Here is a 17,796-nt window from a genome sequence, read left to right as displayed (position 1 = left end):
TTCATATCCCAATTCAGCCATTAACTCCCGAAGGGCTGAGTCCTCTGGAATTGAGAAAGTACAATCTTCTGGAAGATGTAAAGCCCTGCGTACTGTACCAGGAGTGACTACAAAGGATGAATCACCCACTTGGAAGATAATACTGGGAGTTCCACGTTGACCACCATCATCAAAAAGCCCAGTCCTCCAAAACCTCAGAACTTGTTGGCTTGAAAAGAATTCAGGCTGTGTTAATGCATACCCAACCTCACTATGTGCAAGAAGATCTTGCACAAAGTGCAATTCAGATGGAGATTCAGTGTGATCAAGAACTGCAGCATAGTTGTTGGGGACAAACTTAGCTCCATCAATGATTAAATCCTTTGGTGCCATGTGAAAAAAAATTGAGATTCAAGTATGCCTGTTAGGTGTTTGATATAATGTCTGTATGAAAAACCAACGTGAGAAATAAAGAGAAAGAGAGTAAAAGTAAGGAGAGAGATAAAATATGAAGAAAATAAAAGATTAAAGAAATCTTCTCTCTGTTGTACTTATACTCTGAACAAAAATGTTACCGTTGGACACCTGTCAGACATGCAGTAATAACGGACAATTACTGGGCTCGAGAAAACAGGAATCATTACTTACCCATTTGCCTAGTTTCAAGGAAAAACCGTTCCATTTATCAAGAGAAACAGTTTTAATTCAAAATTTAAACCGTTATCACTGATTGAATTATTTTTCACTACATCATTAATATTCTGAAAATACATCACATGAAAATGACCAAGATAAATTAGATAAGAAGTGCTGAAAATGAGTCAGAACTTAATATAAAACAAAATTTATATGGTCATCAGAATATCAATCAGGATTTATCAACACAAGATAAAAGAACTCAGAGACAAAATCTTGAAGTAAAAACAACTTTCATTAATATATCAAGACAATACATTTATGAAATGGAAATTACATCAATACTTAGACAAGATTTTCCCTAAGCTTCTAAACCTAACATCAACAGCCTTAGTCCTAGCTAAGAAGCCTGACAAAGCTGATGATGAAGAAAAAAGGAAGAAGACAAGATTAAGTCATCTTCTTCTTCCTGCTCTCGACAAACAGAATGGCCAGTCGGATGATTCGCTCTTGCTGGCGAAGACGATGAAGATGAAGTTCTCTTCGAACGACCACCAGATCACGTTTGATAACCTCTGGAAATTGAATCCAGAGATTGTGAGGAATGTTGGTGATAGGGTATGGAGTTGGAATTCCATTCAAAAAGACATGAACAGTCTCATCACCATAATTGTAGAACCAGCCAAATTCAGCCATTTGTGATGATAAATGAAAAACGAGAGTGAGTTTGTGATAAAAGTGTGATGGGAAGGCTGATGTGAAGTGGTTGCATATATAGGCAAGAGAATGCCAGGAGACGCAAAGAAATTGAATATTGACAGATAGAATTAATTCTACCTCGTCTCCCTAGACTGTGAAAAAGAATAACATTCATTGGAAAGAGGAAACATGGTTTAAAGCGCATAAGAAACAAGTAACATTGGACTGTTCAGGTACAAATACCATTAACCCTAACCATAGTGACTATTAATCTTCCACTTCAACATATTCAAGTTCGAACTGAGACTGTTACCAAATTTTATTCACAGATAAGCCAAGTAAAGGATTAGACTGTAATATCAGAACTTAGACTTATATTAGAACTTAACAGTCATCAGAACATAATTTCTTAACTCGAAAAAGGAATGCCCATCTAGTAAATACTCATACAAGTTCTGAGTTATAGACGTCAGAACTTAATCATTAGAACGTGTAACTAGAACTTGTCCTCAAAATTTGTGCAAAGTGACTGTTTATCTAGAATAACATAGACCACCACATTAATTTTCATCATTCATATGGAGTGATTAGTGTGTGCATTAAGCTAAATAACAAACAAAGAGTAAAGTCTGAGTCACTTCAGTACATCTTAGAAATAAGGCATAACTAAAATTTTGTTAAAGAGCTGTCATTGTCCTGAAACCTACTGATGAATGAGTTCATGCTTGAGTCCACCTCAACTGTTTTGTGCTAATTTTATGCATCTTTTGAAATTTTATTTTACAGTGGCTTCTCAGTGTAAGTGAGTCACGACTGTTTATCAGAATTTTTGCTATTATCAGAGTATTTCTCCAGTAATCATAGAGTGTGAAAAGTCACCAAGAAAATATTTTGTTTTTCTAATGCATATTTACTTAATACCAGCAATGCACTTGGGTCGTCCCTTCCACATTTTTACTCTAGATCTCAAAGGAGTACCTGATTTTATTCTTTGATCTTTTTGCTTTTTCTTTTGATAAGTGAGGTTTATCAGCACTTAGTACATTCAGCAGTTTTACTAGTATCAGAACTTAACAGATGAGTAGCATTATTCTAATTTGTGACTTAGTAATAAGATATACCAAGTAAACTTAACTAAGCTCAATTATCAGAATTTGCTAGTGTCATAAGATTTCCACTGAAATAATTACTTCTTACATGGAATCATTTGTTTATTGAAGACTACTAGGTCAGTATCTAGCACAGTTATCCTCATAGGATTGAATAGGTACTATAACAGACATATCACATATCAGAGTTTAGAAACATATATCAGACAACAGTCAGTACTTAAAGACATTTATCAATTAAGCACAGAATACACAATGAGATTAATTCTGTAAATACTGAGCATAAAGTCTGATAACACAGAACAAGACTAAGCAGATTTAGAGAAAGAACCTGAAACCATTCCAAGTTCATTTACCAATCTTGTAAAAGTAGCTTCACACAGTGGTTTTGTAAAGATATCTGCTAGTTGTTGATCTGTGGGAACAAAATGCAATTCCACTGTACCTTCATCCACATGTTCCCTGATGAAGTGGTACCTAATGCTGATGTGCTTTGTCATAGAGTGTTGAACTGGATTACCTGTCATAGCAATAGCACTTTGATTATCACAGTAAATAGGGATTTGGAAATATGTTAACCCATAATCCAGTAACTGATTCTTCATCCAAAGAATCTGTGCACAACAGCTTCCGGCAGCAATATACTCTGCTTCTGCAGTTGATGTGGAAATTGACTTTTGTTTCTTGCTGTACCAAGAAACCAATCTGCCTCCAAGAAATTGGCAGCTTCCACTTGTGCTTTTCCTGTCAATTTTGCAACCTGCAAAATCTACATCTAAGTAACCTATTAGTTTAAAATCTGATTCTCTAGGATACCATAATCCCAGAGCAGCTGTTCCTTTAAGATACTTAAAGATCCTTTTTACAGCTGTTAAGTGAGGTTCTCTTGGATCTGCTTGAAATCTTGCACAAAGACAGGTAGCATACATGATATCAGGTCTACTAGCAGTTAGATAGAGTAGAGAGCCAATCATACCTCTGTAGTCAGTAATATCTACTGATTTATCGGTATCCTTATCCAGTTTTGTTACAGTGGCCATTTGAGTGGATGCACTTGAACAATCTTGCATTCCAAATTTCTTCAGCAAGTTTCTGGTGTACTTGGTTTGACAAATAAAAGTGCCTTCCTCATTCTGCTTGACTTGAAGGCCCAGAAAATAGCTAAGTTCCCCCATCATACTCATCTGATATCTTGACTGCATTAGTTTGGCAAACTTCTTGCAAAGTTTGTCATTTATAGATCCAAAAATGATATCATCAACATAAATCTGGACCAGAAGTAAGTCCTTTCCATGGTTGAGGTAGAACAGTGTTTTGTCTATTGTCCCTCTATTGAATCCACTTTCCAGAAGAAACTGAGCTAAAGTCTCATACCATGCTCTAGGAGCTTGCTTAAGTCCATAAAGTGCTTTATCAAGCCTGTAGACATAATGTGGATGTTTGGTATCTACAAAACCTGGAGGTTGTTCAACATATACCTCCTCCTCCAATTCTCCATTGAGAAAAGCACTTTTCACATCCATTTGAAAGACAGTAAACTTTTTGTGAGCAACATAAGCCAAGAATATCCTTATGGCTTCTAACCTAGCAACTGGTGCAAATGTTTCATCATAATCAATTCCCTCATGTTGAGAATATCCTTTTGTAACCAGCCTTGCCTTATTCCTTGTAATTATGCCATCACTGTCAGTTTTGTATCTGAATACCCACTTTGTACCAACAGCAGATCTATTCTTTGGTCTTGGCACTAGGGTCCAGACTTTGTTTCTTTCAAATTCATTCAACTCTTCCTGCATTGCTTGCACCCAATCAGCATCTAGAAGAGCTTTTTTCACTTTCTTTGGCTCAGTCTGAGAGAGAAAAGAATTGTAAAGACATTCATTTGAAGTACCTGTTCTAGTTCTGACACCTGCATCAGGATTTCCAATTATCAAATCAGGTGTATGTGATTTTATCCACTTCCTTGCAGATGGAAGGTTTTCTCTAGAACTGGATGCTCCCCCATGATCCATGCTATCTTCATTTTCATTTTCTGATGCTCCCCCTGAAACTATGCTCTCTGAGTTGGATTCTTCAGTATTTAGATTTTCAGCACTATCAGAACTTGGCTTATCAGAACTTGACGAATCAGAACTTGAAGAGCCAGATGCATGTTCAGATGTCTCTTGAGATGTGGTAGGATCTTGAGTATGCTCCCCCTGTATAGGTGCATCTTTCTTTGACGTAGTCACCACAGTTTCAATAACATCAGAGTTTAATCCATCAGAGTTTACAGTATCAGGACTTAGACTGTCAGGATTTTCAGTATCAGAATTTGAGTCTTCATTTTCAAATCTCAGCTAATCATGGTCAATAAAATCTTCAAGACCAGTAATCTTTTTGTCATCAAAAGAGACATTGATAGATTCCATGACCACTTTTGTTCTCAAATTATAGACTCTGAAGGCTTTTGTGGAAAGTGGATATCCAACAAAGATTCCTTCATCAACTTTTAGATCAAACTTTGATAGCTGTTCAGGATGAGTCTTGAGAACAAAACACTTGCATCCAAATACATGAAAATATTTCAGATTTGGCTTCTTTTTCTTCACCATCTCATATGGTGTTTTTCCATGCTTGTTAATGAGTGTTGCATTTTGAGTAAAACAAGTAGTCTGTACAGATTCAGCCCAGAAATAGGTTGGAAGCTTTGCTTCTTCAAGCATTGTACGTGCAGCTTCAATGAGAGGTCTATTCTTCCTTTCAACAACTCCATTTTGCTGTGGAGTTCCAGGAGCAGAAAATTCCTGCTTTATTCCATGGCTTTTGCAGAACTCTTCCATTATCAAATTCTTGAACTCAGTGCCATTATCACTCCTTAAAACTTTCACAGAATCTTTGACCATTTTATCCAGATGTTTGATATGATCAATCAAGGTTGATGCAGTTTCACTTTTTTTGTATGCAAGAAATACACCCATGTGTATCTGGTGAACTCATCCACTATGACCAACGCATACTTCTTCTTTGCAATAGACATGACATTTACTGGACCAAATAGATCAACATGTAGTAGATGATAAGGCTCAAGAATTGATGATTCAGTCTTACTCTTGAATGAAGATTTCCTTTGTTTGGCTTTCTGACATGAATCACAAAGACCATCAGGAGCAAATACTGTGTTTGGCAATCCTCTCACAAGATCTTTCTTGACCAGTTCATTTATATTGTTGAAATTTAAATGAGAGAGTTTCTTATGCCAATTCTAGCTTTCTTCAATTGATGCTCTACTCATCAGACAGATTGCAGAACCATCAGTACTTGTTGAAAGCTTAGCTTCATAAATGTTACCACGCCTGTATCCTTTCAGAACAACTTTGCCTTTAGATTTACTCACAATTTCACAGTGTTCTTCAAAGAAATCAACATGATAACCTCTGTCACAGATTTGACTTATACTCAATAGGTTGTGTTTAAGTCCTGAGACCAGAGCTACTTGTTTAATTATGACATTTCCAAGATTGATATTGCCATATCCCAATGTTTTTCCAATGTTGCCATCTCCATAAGAAACACTTGGGCCAACTTTTTCCACAAAGTCTGATAGCAGGGCCTTATTTCCAGTCATATGTCCTGAACATCCACTGTCCAGAACTAGAATATTTTTCCTGTTGCCCTGCAATAACAAAGACCACTAATTATTAGTTTTAAGGACCCAGACTTGCTTGGATCCTTTGGCCTTATTAAGTTTGTTAACATTTGCAGCGGATTTAGGATCGGAGTTTATGTTAACATTTTTCTTATCAGAACTTACACTATCAGACTTTGTATCAGAATTTACACTAGAAGGAACAATGGAAACTTTCTTCAAAGAAGGTTTTATTTGATAATAATCATAATACAAGCTATGATATTCCTTACAAGTATAAATGGAATGCCATAAACTACCACAATGAAAACAAGGATTTTGTGGTTTGTATCTAACAGACTGACTCTTAACTCCTGACTTTGAAGGTAAGGAGTTAATATTCTTATTCCTCCTGCAAAAAGAAGCCAGATGGTTAGAACTTCCACAGTTATGACATATTTTCCTAGAAGCATCAGGAACAGGTTTATAATTATTGCTTTTATTCACTCCTTCCTTTCCATTCCTATTTTTTCTAGGTGATTTTACCTTGTTTGCATTCTTAACATCTATCAGCTTATGCTTAAGCTGCTTCTTTGTCATTAAGCCTATGTTCACTTCAGCTGTCTTTTCCTGTTTTAGTTTGTCAGAAGTTAATTTCTTTGTAACTTCTGATTTTTCATTTTCAGACTTTACAGTTACAAACTTAACAGGTTTTAGCCTTGGCTTTTGCTTATCAACAGACTTAATTTCTTCAGTTCCTTTATCATTCTTATCTTCTCCATAACCTAAGCCCTCTTTCCAGTTTCCACTACTTAGCAAATTTTGAGTTGTTTTGCCAGAGTTAGTCCAAGTCCTGATAATCTCTCTTTCCTTTTCTAACTCAGTTTTTAAAAATTCATTTATTTTTAGCACTTCATTCCTAACATAAAAAGCATCATCTCTATCCTTCTGAGTTTAATGGAACATGACTAACTCTTTTTCTAAGAAATCATTTCTTTTCTTAAATGAAAGATTTTCAGAAGTTAATCTTTCACATGTTAAAGTTTGATCTCTATAACTAACAAACATGGTTTTAAGATATCTTCTCAACTCATTAATATCATCAGTATGAAAAGCATAAGTAGTCTGAGGTACCTTTGTTTCAGCAGCTTCAGAACTGCTCTCAGCACTTTCTTTATCAGAATTTGCCATCAATGCATAGTTTTCCTCACTTTCAGAGTCTGAGGTGTCTGTCCAGCTTTTCTGCTTTGTGACAAGAGCCTTGCCTTTGTCACCCTTTACCTTCTTGCAATCAGGAGATATGTGGCCTTTCTCACCACAGTTATAGCATTTAACATTGGTGTAATCTCCTCTGTCAGACTTTCCTCCTCTGCCTTCAGATCTTCTGAAATTCTTCTTATCAGAACTTATGCCTTTCCTGGAAAACTTCTTTCCCTTCCTGAACTTCCTGTATGCAATCTTTGTGATTCCTTTCACCATAAGAGCACACAGCTTCATCATCTCCTCATCAGCATCAGTCTCAGGCAAGCTTTCAGAATCTGAGTCATTATCACTCTCAGAACTTGATGACTCAGTATCAGACTTTATGAAAAGAGCTTTACCCTTGTCTTTCTTTGAGGAAGCTGCTTTGGGGAATTCTTCTTCAGCCTTAAGAGCAACTGTCCTTGACTTTCCTCCTTTCCTCTTGCTTCTTTGTTCCATCTCCAGCTCATGAGTCTTGAGCATTCCATAGATTTCGTCAAGAGTTGTTTCATCAAGATTGTAGTTGTCTCTTATTGTCGTTGCCTTCAAATCCCAGCATTCAGGAAGAGCTAACAGGAACTTAAGGTTTGAATCTTCAAGATAGTACTATTTATCAACCAATGACAAATCATTCAAAAGTTTGACAAATCTATCATATAAATCATTCAATGACTCATTAGTCTTTGAGTCAAAGTGTTCATACTCTTGAGTGAGTATTGTCTTCCTGTTCTTTTTAATTGTGTCAGTTCCCTGACACCTTGTTTCCAGAGCATCCCATATCTCCTTAGCAGTCTTGCAGTTGATTACCCTGTTTGACATTACATTATCAATGGCACTATGCAGTAAGTGTCGTACCTTAGCATCCTTAGCAATTGATGCTATGTCTTCAGCAGTATAATCACTCTTCTCTTTTGGTACGGTCTTTGCTGCTTCACCTGCAACTGCAACAACGAGTTTGGTTGGTTTGTGAGGGCCTTCCTTGATTCTATCAAGGTATTCTGGATCTGTTGCTTCCAGGAATATGGTCATCCTTACCTTCCATATGGGATATTCAGATGGTCTCAGTATGGGAATTCTGATGGTCTCATACCGACTCTGAATTTGTGTCTTTGGTGATTCCTCAGTTTTGGTAGGCTTAGTTGGAGTTTCTGTGTCCGACATGATTGTGTTTGGATCTTTAACTATATGTATGTTAACAGATAGGCTCTGATACCAATTGTTAGGTCACACACACACTGTAGAGGGGGTGAATACAGTGTATAGTACTCTCAAATCGAACTTTAAGAACTTAAGTAACAGAAAACAAACTTTATTGAAACAATAAACTCTGTTACAGTATGGAACTGTTACCTCTCAGTGATGAACAAATATCACGAGAGCTGCTAGGGTTACAATGAATAATCTTCTCTAATATGATAACACTTTTAGTGTAACCTTTATGTCTGTGTTTATATACTACACAGTTACAAGATAATTGCTAATTGATATGAAATATAATTCTGCTTCCTAAAATATATCAATCAGATATCTTTTCTTCCAAGTATTCCATTCTTTACAGAATTCCTTCTTCATGCATATCTCTTCTTATGTTTATCTTAATCTTCTTTCCTTTAATCAGCTACTGTCCTTATCTGATCGTCCTTTAGCACTTAAGTTCTGATATCTATCTTCTGATGATTACCTCCTGATAACATAAGTACTGATATCCTTAAAACCTGACTTCCAGTATAAGTACTGATCAACAGTTAAGTACTGATTTATCCTGTTCAAGTAAGATCTGAAAGCTAAACATAAAACATATTAGCCATGACATTATCAAATATATCTAACACAAAAGAGTGTTGCTCTTTCAACCATAGAAGCAGAATATATGGCTATCTCTGAAGCTAGCAAATAGATGATTTGGTTGAAGATTTTTTTAAGGAGTTGGGTAAAAAATTGGCGGACAGTTCTTTGTATAGCGACACTTAGAGTGACATTCATCTTGCGAAAAATCTCATGTTTCATGCTAGAATGAAGCATATCCAGCTGAGATATCACTTTACAAAAGAATTAATTAGCAACAGACATTGTCCTTGAAGAAAATCCTTGGTTCGAAGAATCCTCCATATATGTTGACTAAGGTGGTTACTAGTGAAAATTTGAAGTTTTGTGTAGTTTCAACTAGCCTTCAGAATTGATTGATGAGAAGGCGCTGCACTAGTTAGAGTTATTCATTGAAGTATTGATTTTACTATATTTACAAGAGTGAAGTGAAGATGTGATTAGACTCCAAGTGAGATTGTTAGATTTTTTGTGGAGTCAAATTAAACCAATAAAAAATAGACTTTTCAGATTCAGACTAGTTTTTGGATTAGTATACTTTTCAGATTTGGACTATAATTTGGGTTAGACTCTATTTCTTCTTTTATAAATACTCTCATGTAATTGTAAAATCATAACACAATATGTAACATATTGTGAGAGATCAATATTGTTGTTTAGGAATGGAAAGAAGGGGATGCCCTGTGAACATTGATTTTTACTGAGTTAGGTGGGGGGGGGGGAGCCAATGCTGTTCCATGATAAAGAGTCTAAGTGAAGAGTATGAATTGTTGATTGTATTACTGGGACTGTCGTTGTAGAATATATATATAGATGTGGGAAAGTGAATCAATTTGTGTGGAAATGAGAGGAATTTAGGATAAGAAATATCGGGGAAAATGTTTGATGCATGTAAAGATTATGTTTATCGATGTAGTGTGCATGGCTGCCCAATAGAGGTGTGTTTCTTAGAGTCCTGATGTCACCTATTTGCAAAAGGCTAATTATTTTGTTAACTGGAAAGGGAACAACTTTGAATGCATAAAGATATAGAGAATCTTCATGATTATCCTTATTCGCTCACTTATGCCTCCCATTCTGACAATATTTTGTGGGATTAGCCCCTCTGTAGCTAGATAATAAGCCTCTAAATAAATTTCCCAATCATATTTAGTGATATTGAAATTATTTAGATATTGATCAGAGTATTTTAACTTGTTTATTTTCTCCTGAAGCGAATACAAGTCCGTGTAAATTATCACTTTAGCATACGAAAGTTTTGATTTTTTTTATTTCTTCAAACAGGTGTTGGCTCTGATTCGAATGGGAAAAAATGCTTGAGTTGGTCCTGAGTAAAAAAAAATAGTTCACTTTAATTTGTTGAGAACTATTCCTCCAAAGCCAGCTTTTGTATGGCCCCTATTGTTGTTTACCCACGATCCATCAATAAAGCTCACAAGGTCATACTCCCTCCGTCCCACAACACAAGTCATTTTTGAAAAAATTACGCATATTAAGAAATCATTAATTTGATAATACTTTTTCATCTATACCCCTCATTAATGCATGAATGTAGACTCTAATCCAACCCTCATTATTGTTATACAACTTTCAAAAAGGGTAATTTTGGAATAATGTCAATATATTTGCATTGGAATTTAAAATGGATATGTATTATGGGAAATTCTTTTTTCCCAAAAGAGACTACTATTGTGGGACGGAGGGAGTATTTATTAAGAAGTAAGCCTAAAAGAATGTCCTTCTTGTTGTTGGCTTGTATTTTCAAATATCCCATTGGGCTGGAAGCTCAAATATTCTCCATGCCATGAATCAATTCTGATGCCCTTCCTTTATTCCTCAACCATTTGAAAGTTGTTCTTTTAAAAATGAACCCCATATTTACTGCTATAAGATCTCAAGTTTTTGAAAGTGTATTCATTTCTCACATTCCAAATGGACCATAGACAAGATGAAGTAAACATGTGCCATGACTTCCTTATTTCTTTTCCTTGTTTAAGTGAGAATAATAAGACAAATTGAAAATGTTATTAGACATCCTGAACATGTTGATGTTTATCCAATAAACTAATATGGAATATGTTTGCCAGAGGACATCTCAAAAAAATGTGGTTAGCGTTTTCGTAGTATTGGTGGCACCAAGAACATGTATTACTAATTGAAAAACCTCTTTCAATAAGAAAGGATTTTGTGGGGATGATTCCATGGTTTAATTTTCAAAATATTTAATTTTTGGCAGGACTTTGCTCTTTCATATCCAATTTAATTTCTTATTGTTGGTGGTATCAATACATGAGAGAATCTTGTAACCTTTATTGCTGTTTTAGAATTTTTGATTGAATTTTCAGGATATTGAGTATTGAAAACTTGGTGGATGGAACGAACTTACTATTGGATTAAAGACATTCACTTCTTCCATTTCCCATTACCTTATCTTCTCCAAAGACTATATGTGTTCTGGTTCATGTTGTTCCATTTATCAGATAATGAACTGAGAGTGATGAATTTATGCAAACTTAGTTTAAATAACCATGGGAAATGGCCTTTTAGGGCTGGTTGGCATGCCAATGGATTTATTTCCCCATTTTTTGCTTTCATTTGAAGTCATTTCTTGTAAAAAAATTGAGTTATGAAGAATTGGAGACTGGTAGAACGCTACTCCATAATGGGTGAATATCTGCTTGACATCCCACTATTAGAAATTTTTTCCCAATCACCATATATATCAAAAAGAAGTTTGTTCCACAGGCCTTACGCTTCTTTGTTGTGTCTCCACCACCACTTTGCTAATTATGAGATGTTCCTTCTTTCTATGGAACTAATGCCCCATTCTCCTTTATCCTTGTGCATGCGTACTTTGTTCCATCTCAACATGTGCAGTTTGTGCATCTTATTGTTTGATCCATTCCAAATGAATCCTCTTCTGATATGCATTTAATGATGCCGATTGATACTCTATAGACACTTAACAAGTAGATTGACATATTTTCCAAAACCTCCTTTGGAATAACCACTAATCTTGCTATGTTTGTGATAATGCACTTTCACTTCTATAATATTTTTTGCATAATTTTGATGAGCGGTTGCCAAAAATCTAGATTCCTAGGAGATGCATCGATTGAGGCTCCTAAATATAAAAAATGGCAAACCCACTTTACAACCGAGTATGCTCGCTCATTGGTTGATCTTGTGCAAGTTCTCAAGTGACCCGCAGATCGAACTCTTCTAATTATTTATCTTTACTCCTGGTGATAGTTCAAATAACAAAAGGATTCTCTTGATACCTCTAATTGATGAGGTTTCATCCAAGGATGGTGTAGTCCGCAAATTATAAGTAGAAAATGACGATGATGCTATTAATTTTAACTCCTTGAAATATGTTGAGTGCATTAGCCTTTTCAAGCATCTTAGAGCATCTACAATGGGGATTCCAAAAATGGTACCAAAGTGCCATGTGGTATAATGTGGCATTGTACTCTTGTTGGCTATCCATTGGAGTGTTAGGGGTGCCAAGCAATATGACCAACTTTTGGCACCCTCCCAAAATAGCAAAAATGCATTTCATTACATTAAAGCCATATATTTTGTATCTACTTTTAATTGTATATGTATAAATAGATTATCAACTTTGAGTGTCAACCATTGGAGTGAAATTTTTTGAAATGGTGTCAATAATGTTATTGAAAAAAGAAAAAATAATACTCCCTCCGTCCCACTCTTTTGGTCCACATTTCCTATTTTGTCCCTCCCGAAATTGATGTCCACATTTAGTTAATATGGTAATTTTAGTGAGAATTATATTAACATATTTGAAAATCAATACAACTTTTTGGTAATTATTAGTTTGTTTAATACGATTGAATAAAAGGTGGGAAAATGATTGATGACAAAATAAGTGGGACGGAGGGAGTATATTAATATTTTTGATGATTTGGACATGTTGGCAACTTTGATTGGTACTTCCCATTGGAGATGCCCTAATATGGAACATTCTCCCTGCAATGTTAAACAAAAGTGGAAACATTTTGATCTCCATGCCCGAGGCCGGTTAAAATTTATATTCGATTTTCGCTCTTAACGCATCAATTGTCTCCGAACCGGATCCTTTACATATAAATTTTCAAAAATTATTCTTTCTATAATAGGAATATCTCCAATGTTATTAGGTAAAATGATTGGTTATAATAATTATTATTATAATTATGTGAAATTTTATGTAAAGATTTTGATATAAACTCCAATAAAATTATATATAGTCAGAATTATATAAATTTTACTCAATAATTTTTTATCTGAACATATAAAGTCAACTATGTTGTAATTTTTGATTGCCAGATAATCCAGAAGCTTGTATACAAGTCGGTTAAGAAACTTAGTTAGAAAGATAAAACATATATATATATATATTATATTTAGGCGGCAACATCTCCAGAGTCTTATAAATAGGACTTGTGTCTACCTTAACTGGAATGACGAAAAGAGTAATAATATATCCTCAAGTTCTCTCCCACCCCTCTTTTCCTCGTATAATATTTTATATAATATTATTTATTTACAACACGTTATCAGCACGAGTCTCTGCCAACTGAAACTTGATTCTGGAAAGAGGTACGACTTAATCTTACTCACGAGGCTCTGTCAACTAAAATTATTTCATAAAAGAGGTATGATTTCTTCTACTCATTTTATTCTAATTATTATTGTTCTTTACATATTGATTTATGTTACTGATTGAAAACTATAAAGATGGCTATGCCGTCAAGTAATACTATAAAGATGGCTCTGCCGTCAAGTAATACTACTATAAAGATGGCGCTGTCGTCAAGTAGAAATCAAAAGTTTTCTGGCCGGCTATGCCGTCGTAACTTTTGTATTAAATTATTTTATATATGTTATTATTTCAAATTGCTTGTTTAAATATAATGTCTTGTTTAAAATTTATTCAGAATGGCGAATCTTGCAAAACTAGAGTTTGTCGCCTTGGATGTATCTGGGGATAATTATCTATCTTGGGTAGTCGATGTTGAATTATACCTTAGTGCTAACGGGTTAAAAGACACCATGGAATCGGGAAAAACTCCAAGCATTGAACAAAATGCCAAAGCTATCATTTTCCTTAGGCATCACACATTCATGAAATTTAAAATATGAATACTTAACCGTCAAAAACCCACTCACCCTTTGGAATAATCTCAAATATAGATTTGATCACCAAAAACTTGTTCATCTACCTCATGCCCGTTATGACTGGCTTAATATAAGGTTACAAGATTTTAAATCTGTTGCTGAATATAATTCCGCCTTATTCAAAATAAGCTCAAAATTGACCTTGTGTGGTGAGAATATTACTGATGCTGACATGATTGAAAAGACGCTTTCAACCTTTCACCCCATCACTATGATTCTGGCGTAACAATATCGGGAGCAAAACTTTCAAAAATATAGTGAGCTGATATCTCTCCTTCTTGTAACTAAAAAGAACAATGAGTTGTTATTAAAAAATCATCAGATACGTCCCACAGGCTCTGCCCAGTTACCTGAAGTACATAACACGTCATTCCGGAAGAATGGATGTGGGAAAAGACATAGAGAAGGACGAGATTACGGACGGAATCGTGGACGCGGTAATTTTCATGGTCGGTTTCGTAATCAGTATAACTCCGGCCACCTGAAGTGGCAGCGTGATGGCTACAACAACAACTCTGGCCACCAGAAGTGGCAGAATGAGGTGCCAAATAAAAGGAAGGCACCACCAGAAGGGGATACTAGAGATATCTGATTTAGATGTGGGGCTCATGGACATTGGACTCGTACTTGTCACACACCCAAACATCTTGTAGAACTTTACGAGTCATCTAAAAAGCAGAACGGACAAAGGGTGGAAACAAACTTGGCTAGCTATAATGATGAACCGATGAATAAGTCCTCAATTGAACTAGAAAATGCTGCTAATCTCTACTATGGCCTAGATGAGTAGTTTTCATATGCACTTCTTTTATGTCATGTGTAGCATCTACTTGTTTTGGCATCTACTTTCGTGTACTTTTTTTATGTTCTTGTTCTATGTTCTAGTTTTATGTACTTTATTTATCTTAATAAAGTTGTTTTCTTACTTACATATATGTACACAGCACAAATATGGGAGACATATGTATTGCTGACTGCGCAACTACTCACACAATTCTACAAATCAGAAGTATTTTTCACAGTTAACTAAAACCAACTCACAAGTATGGACAATTTCGGGTACGTCTAATATAATTGAGGTTTTGGGAAAGCTAGTTTTATTCTACCAAATGAGACACATATTCATATACCAAATGCTCTATACTCTAGCAAGTCAACTAGATTTCTTTTAAGCTTTAAAGATATTCGTCTTAACGATTTTCACGTGGAAACTACTAGTGAGGGTGGAAAAGAATATCTCCTAATCACTTCAACTACCTCAGGCTATAAGAAAATCTTGGAGAAATTACCATCAGTCTCTTCTGGGTTGTATACTACACAAATCAAGGTCATTGAGTCTCACAATGTCACTATTCCCAAGATTGTTAATCCAAATTCCCTTATTCCGTGGCACGATAAACTTGGTCATCTGGGAGTTTCTATGATGCATCGTATTATAGAAAATTCTACGGGACATCCCCTTAGATACCATAAAATCATACCAGAAGATGAGCTTCCTTGTTCATCGTGTTCTCTAGGAAAATTAATTGTCCGACCATCTCCTGTTAAACTTCAAACTGAATCCCCAAAGTTTTTAGAACGGACACAAGGTGACATTTGTGGTCCCATTCATCCATCTTCAGGCCCATTTAGATATTTCATGGTTTTAATTGATGCATCAACTAGATGGTCTCATGTATGTTTTCTTTCTACCCGAAATTTAGCCTTTTCCAAACTACTTGCCCAAATAATCAAGTTACGAGCCCAATTTCCTGAACATCCTATTAGATCAATCCGATTAGATAATGCTGCTGAATTTACATCCTCAACTTTCAATGACTATTGTATGTCAGTAGGAATTTCAATCGAACATCCAGTAGCTTACGTGCATATACAAAATGGGTTGGCAGAATCTTTAATTAAGAGACTTCAACTTATCTCTCGTCCGTTACTTCTTAGAGCCAACTTGCCTACATCTGTTTGGGGTCATGCTATATTACATGTTGCGAATCTAATAAGGGTCAGACCATCCTCCTATCATAAACAATCTCCCCACCAACTAGCTCTTGGTCAAATTCCTGATGTCTCTCATTTTAAGATTTTTGGTTGTGCCATATATGTTCTCATTCCACCACCACAAAGGTCAAAGATGGGACCGCAAAGGAGGATAGGTATATACGTCGGTTTTGATTCACCATCTATTATAAGATACCTTGAACCACTGACTGAAGATGTTTTTACTGCTCGTTATGCTGACTGTCATTTTGATGAGTCAGTATTCCCGACATTAGGGGGAGATAAATTATTGCATAAGTTAAAAACTGAATTGACATGGAATGCATCAGGATTAAATGCTTTAGATCCACGTTCTAATCAATGTGAAGCTGAAGTTCAGAGGATTATTCATATGCAAAATATTGCTTATCAAATGCCGGATGCTTTTAGTGATTCTAAACATATTATAAAATCACATATACCTGCTGTTAATGCTCCGACAAGGGTTGAAATACCTATTCTTAAATCAATTCCCGAAGAAATGGTAAGTAATTCAAAAACACGCCAGAAGCGTGGGAGACTTGTTGGTGCAAAAGATGTTGTACCACGAAAATGAAAACTAACTGGACATGCCCCAGAAGTGGTAAGTGTTCCAGATAATACCCCAGAAGTGGTATTACCTCCGGAAGAGGTTAAAGCCTCTGAAGTGGCTATGATAAAACCACTAGAAGTGGAAATGCCTCCTGAAGAGGATATTGCCCCTGAAGTGGCACAGACTTCAAGAGAAACAGAGGTACCTGAAAGTTATGAGATCTCATTGAATTATGTACATGACGGAAAATTATTGGATCGTGAGAATACTGATGTTGATGATGTATATGCTTTTTCCGTGGCATGTGATATTATTATGAACTCCGATCTTGAACCACAAAGTGTAGAAGATTGTCGAAAAAGGGATGATTGGCCAAAATGGAAAATTACAATCCAGGAAGAAATTGCAATCCTTGCGCAAGAGAAATGTATTTGGACCCTTCAGTCTAAACACCAGCTGGTGTGATCCCTGTTGGGAATCGATGGGTATTTGTACGAAAACGAAATGAGAGAAATGAAATTGTGAGATATAAAGCCTGGATGGTAGCCTAGGGATTCTCTCAAAGGCCTGGATTTGATTACCAGGAAACTTACTCTCCTGTAATGGATGGAGTCACTTTTCGTTTTTTTATGGGCATGGCTTGTATGGAAAAACTGGAAACACGTCTGATGGACGTTGTGACAGCCTACCTATATGGATCACTTGATAGTGATATCTATATGAAAATCCCTGAAGGATTAAAATTGGATGAGACTAAGTCTCGTCATTTATACTCAGTTAAATTACAATGATCAATATATGGATTGAAGCAATCTGGTCGTATGTGGTACAACAGACTTAGTGAATACCTATTGAATGATGGGCATGTTAACGATAAAGTATGTCTGTGTGTTTTATTAAAAGATCTCAAACTTGTTTCGTTATTATTGCTGTATATGTAGATGATTTGA

The sequence above is a fragment of the Apium graveolens genome, chromosome 5 (genome assembly GCF_009905375.1).
Source record: "Apium graveolens cultivar Ventura chromosome 5, ASM990537v1, whole genome shotgun sequence".
NCBI lineage: Eukaryota > Viridiplantae > Streptophyta > Magnoliopsida > Apiales > Apiaceae > Apium > Apium graveolens.
The sequence above is the reverse complement of the archived record's forward strand: the minus strand, read 5'-3'. Positions refer to the sequence as shown.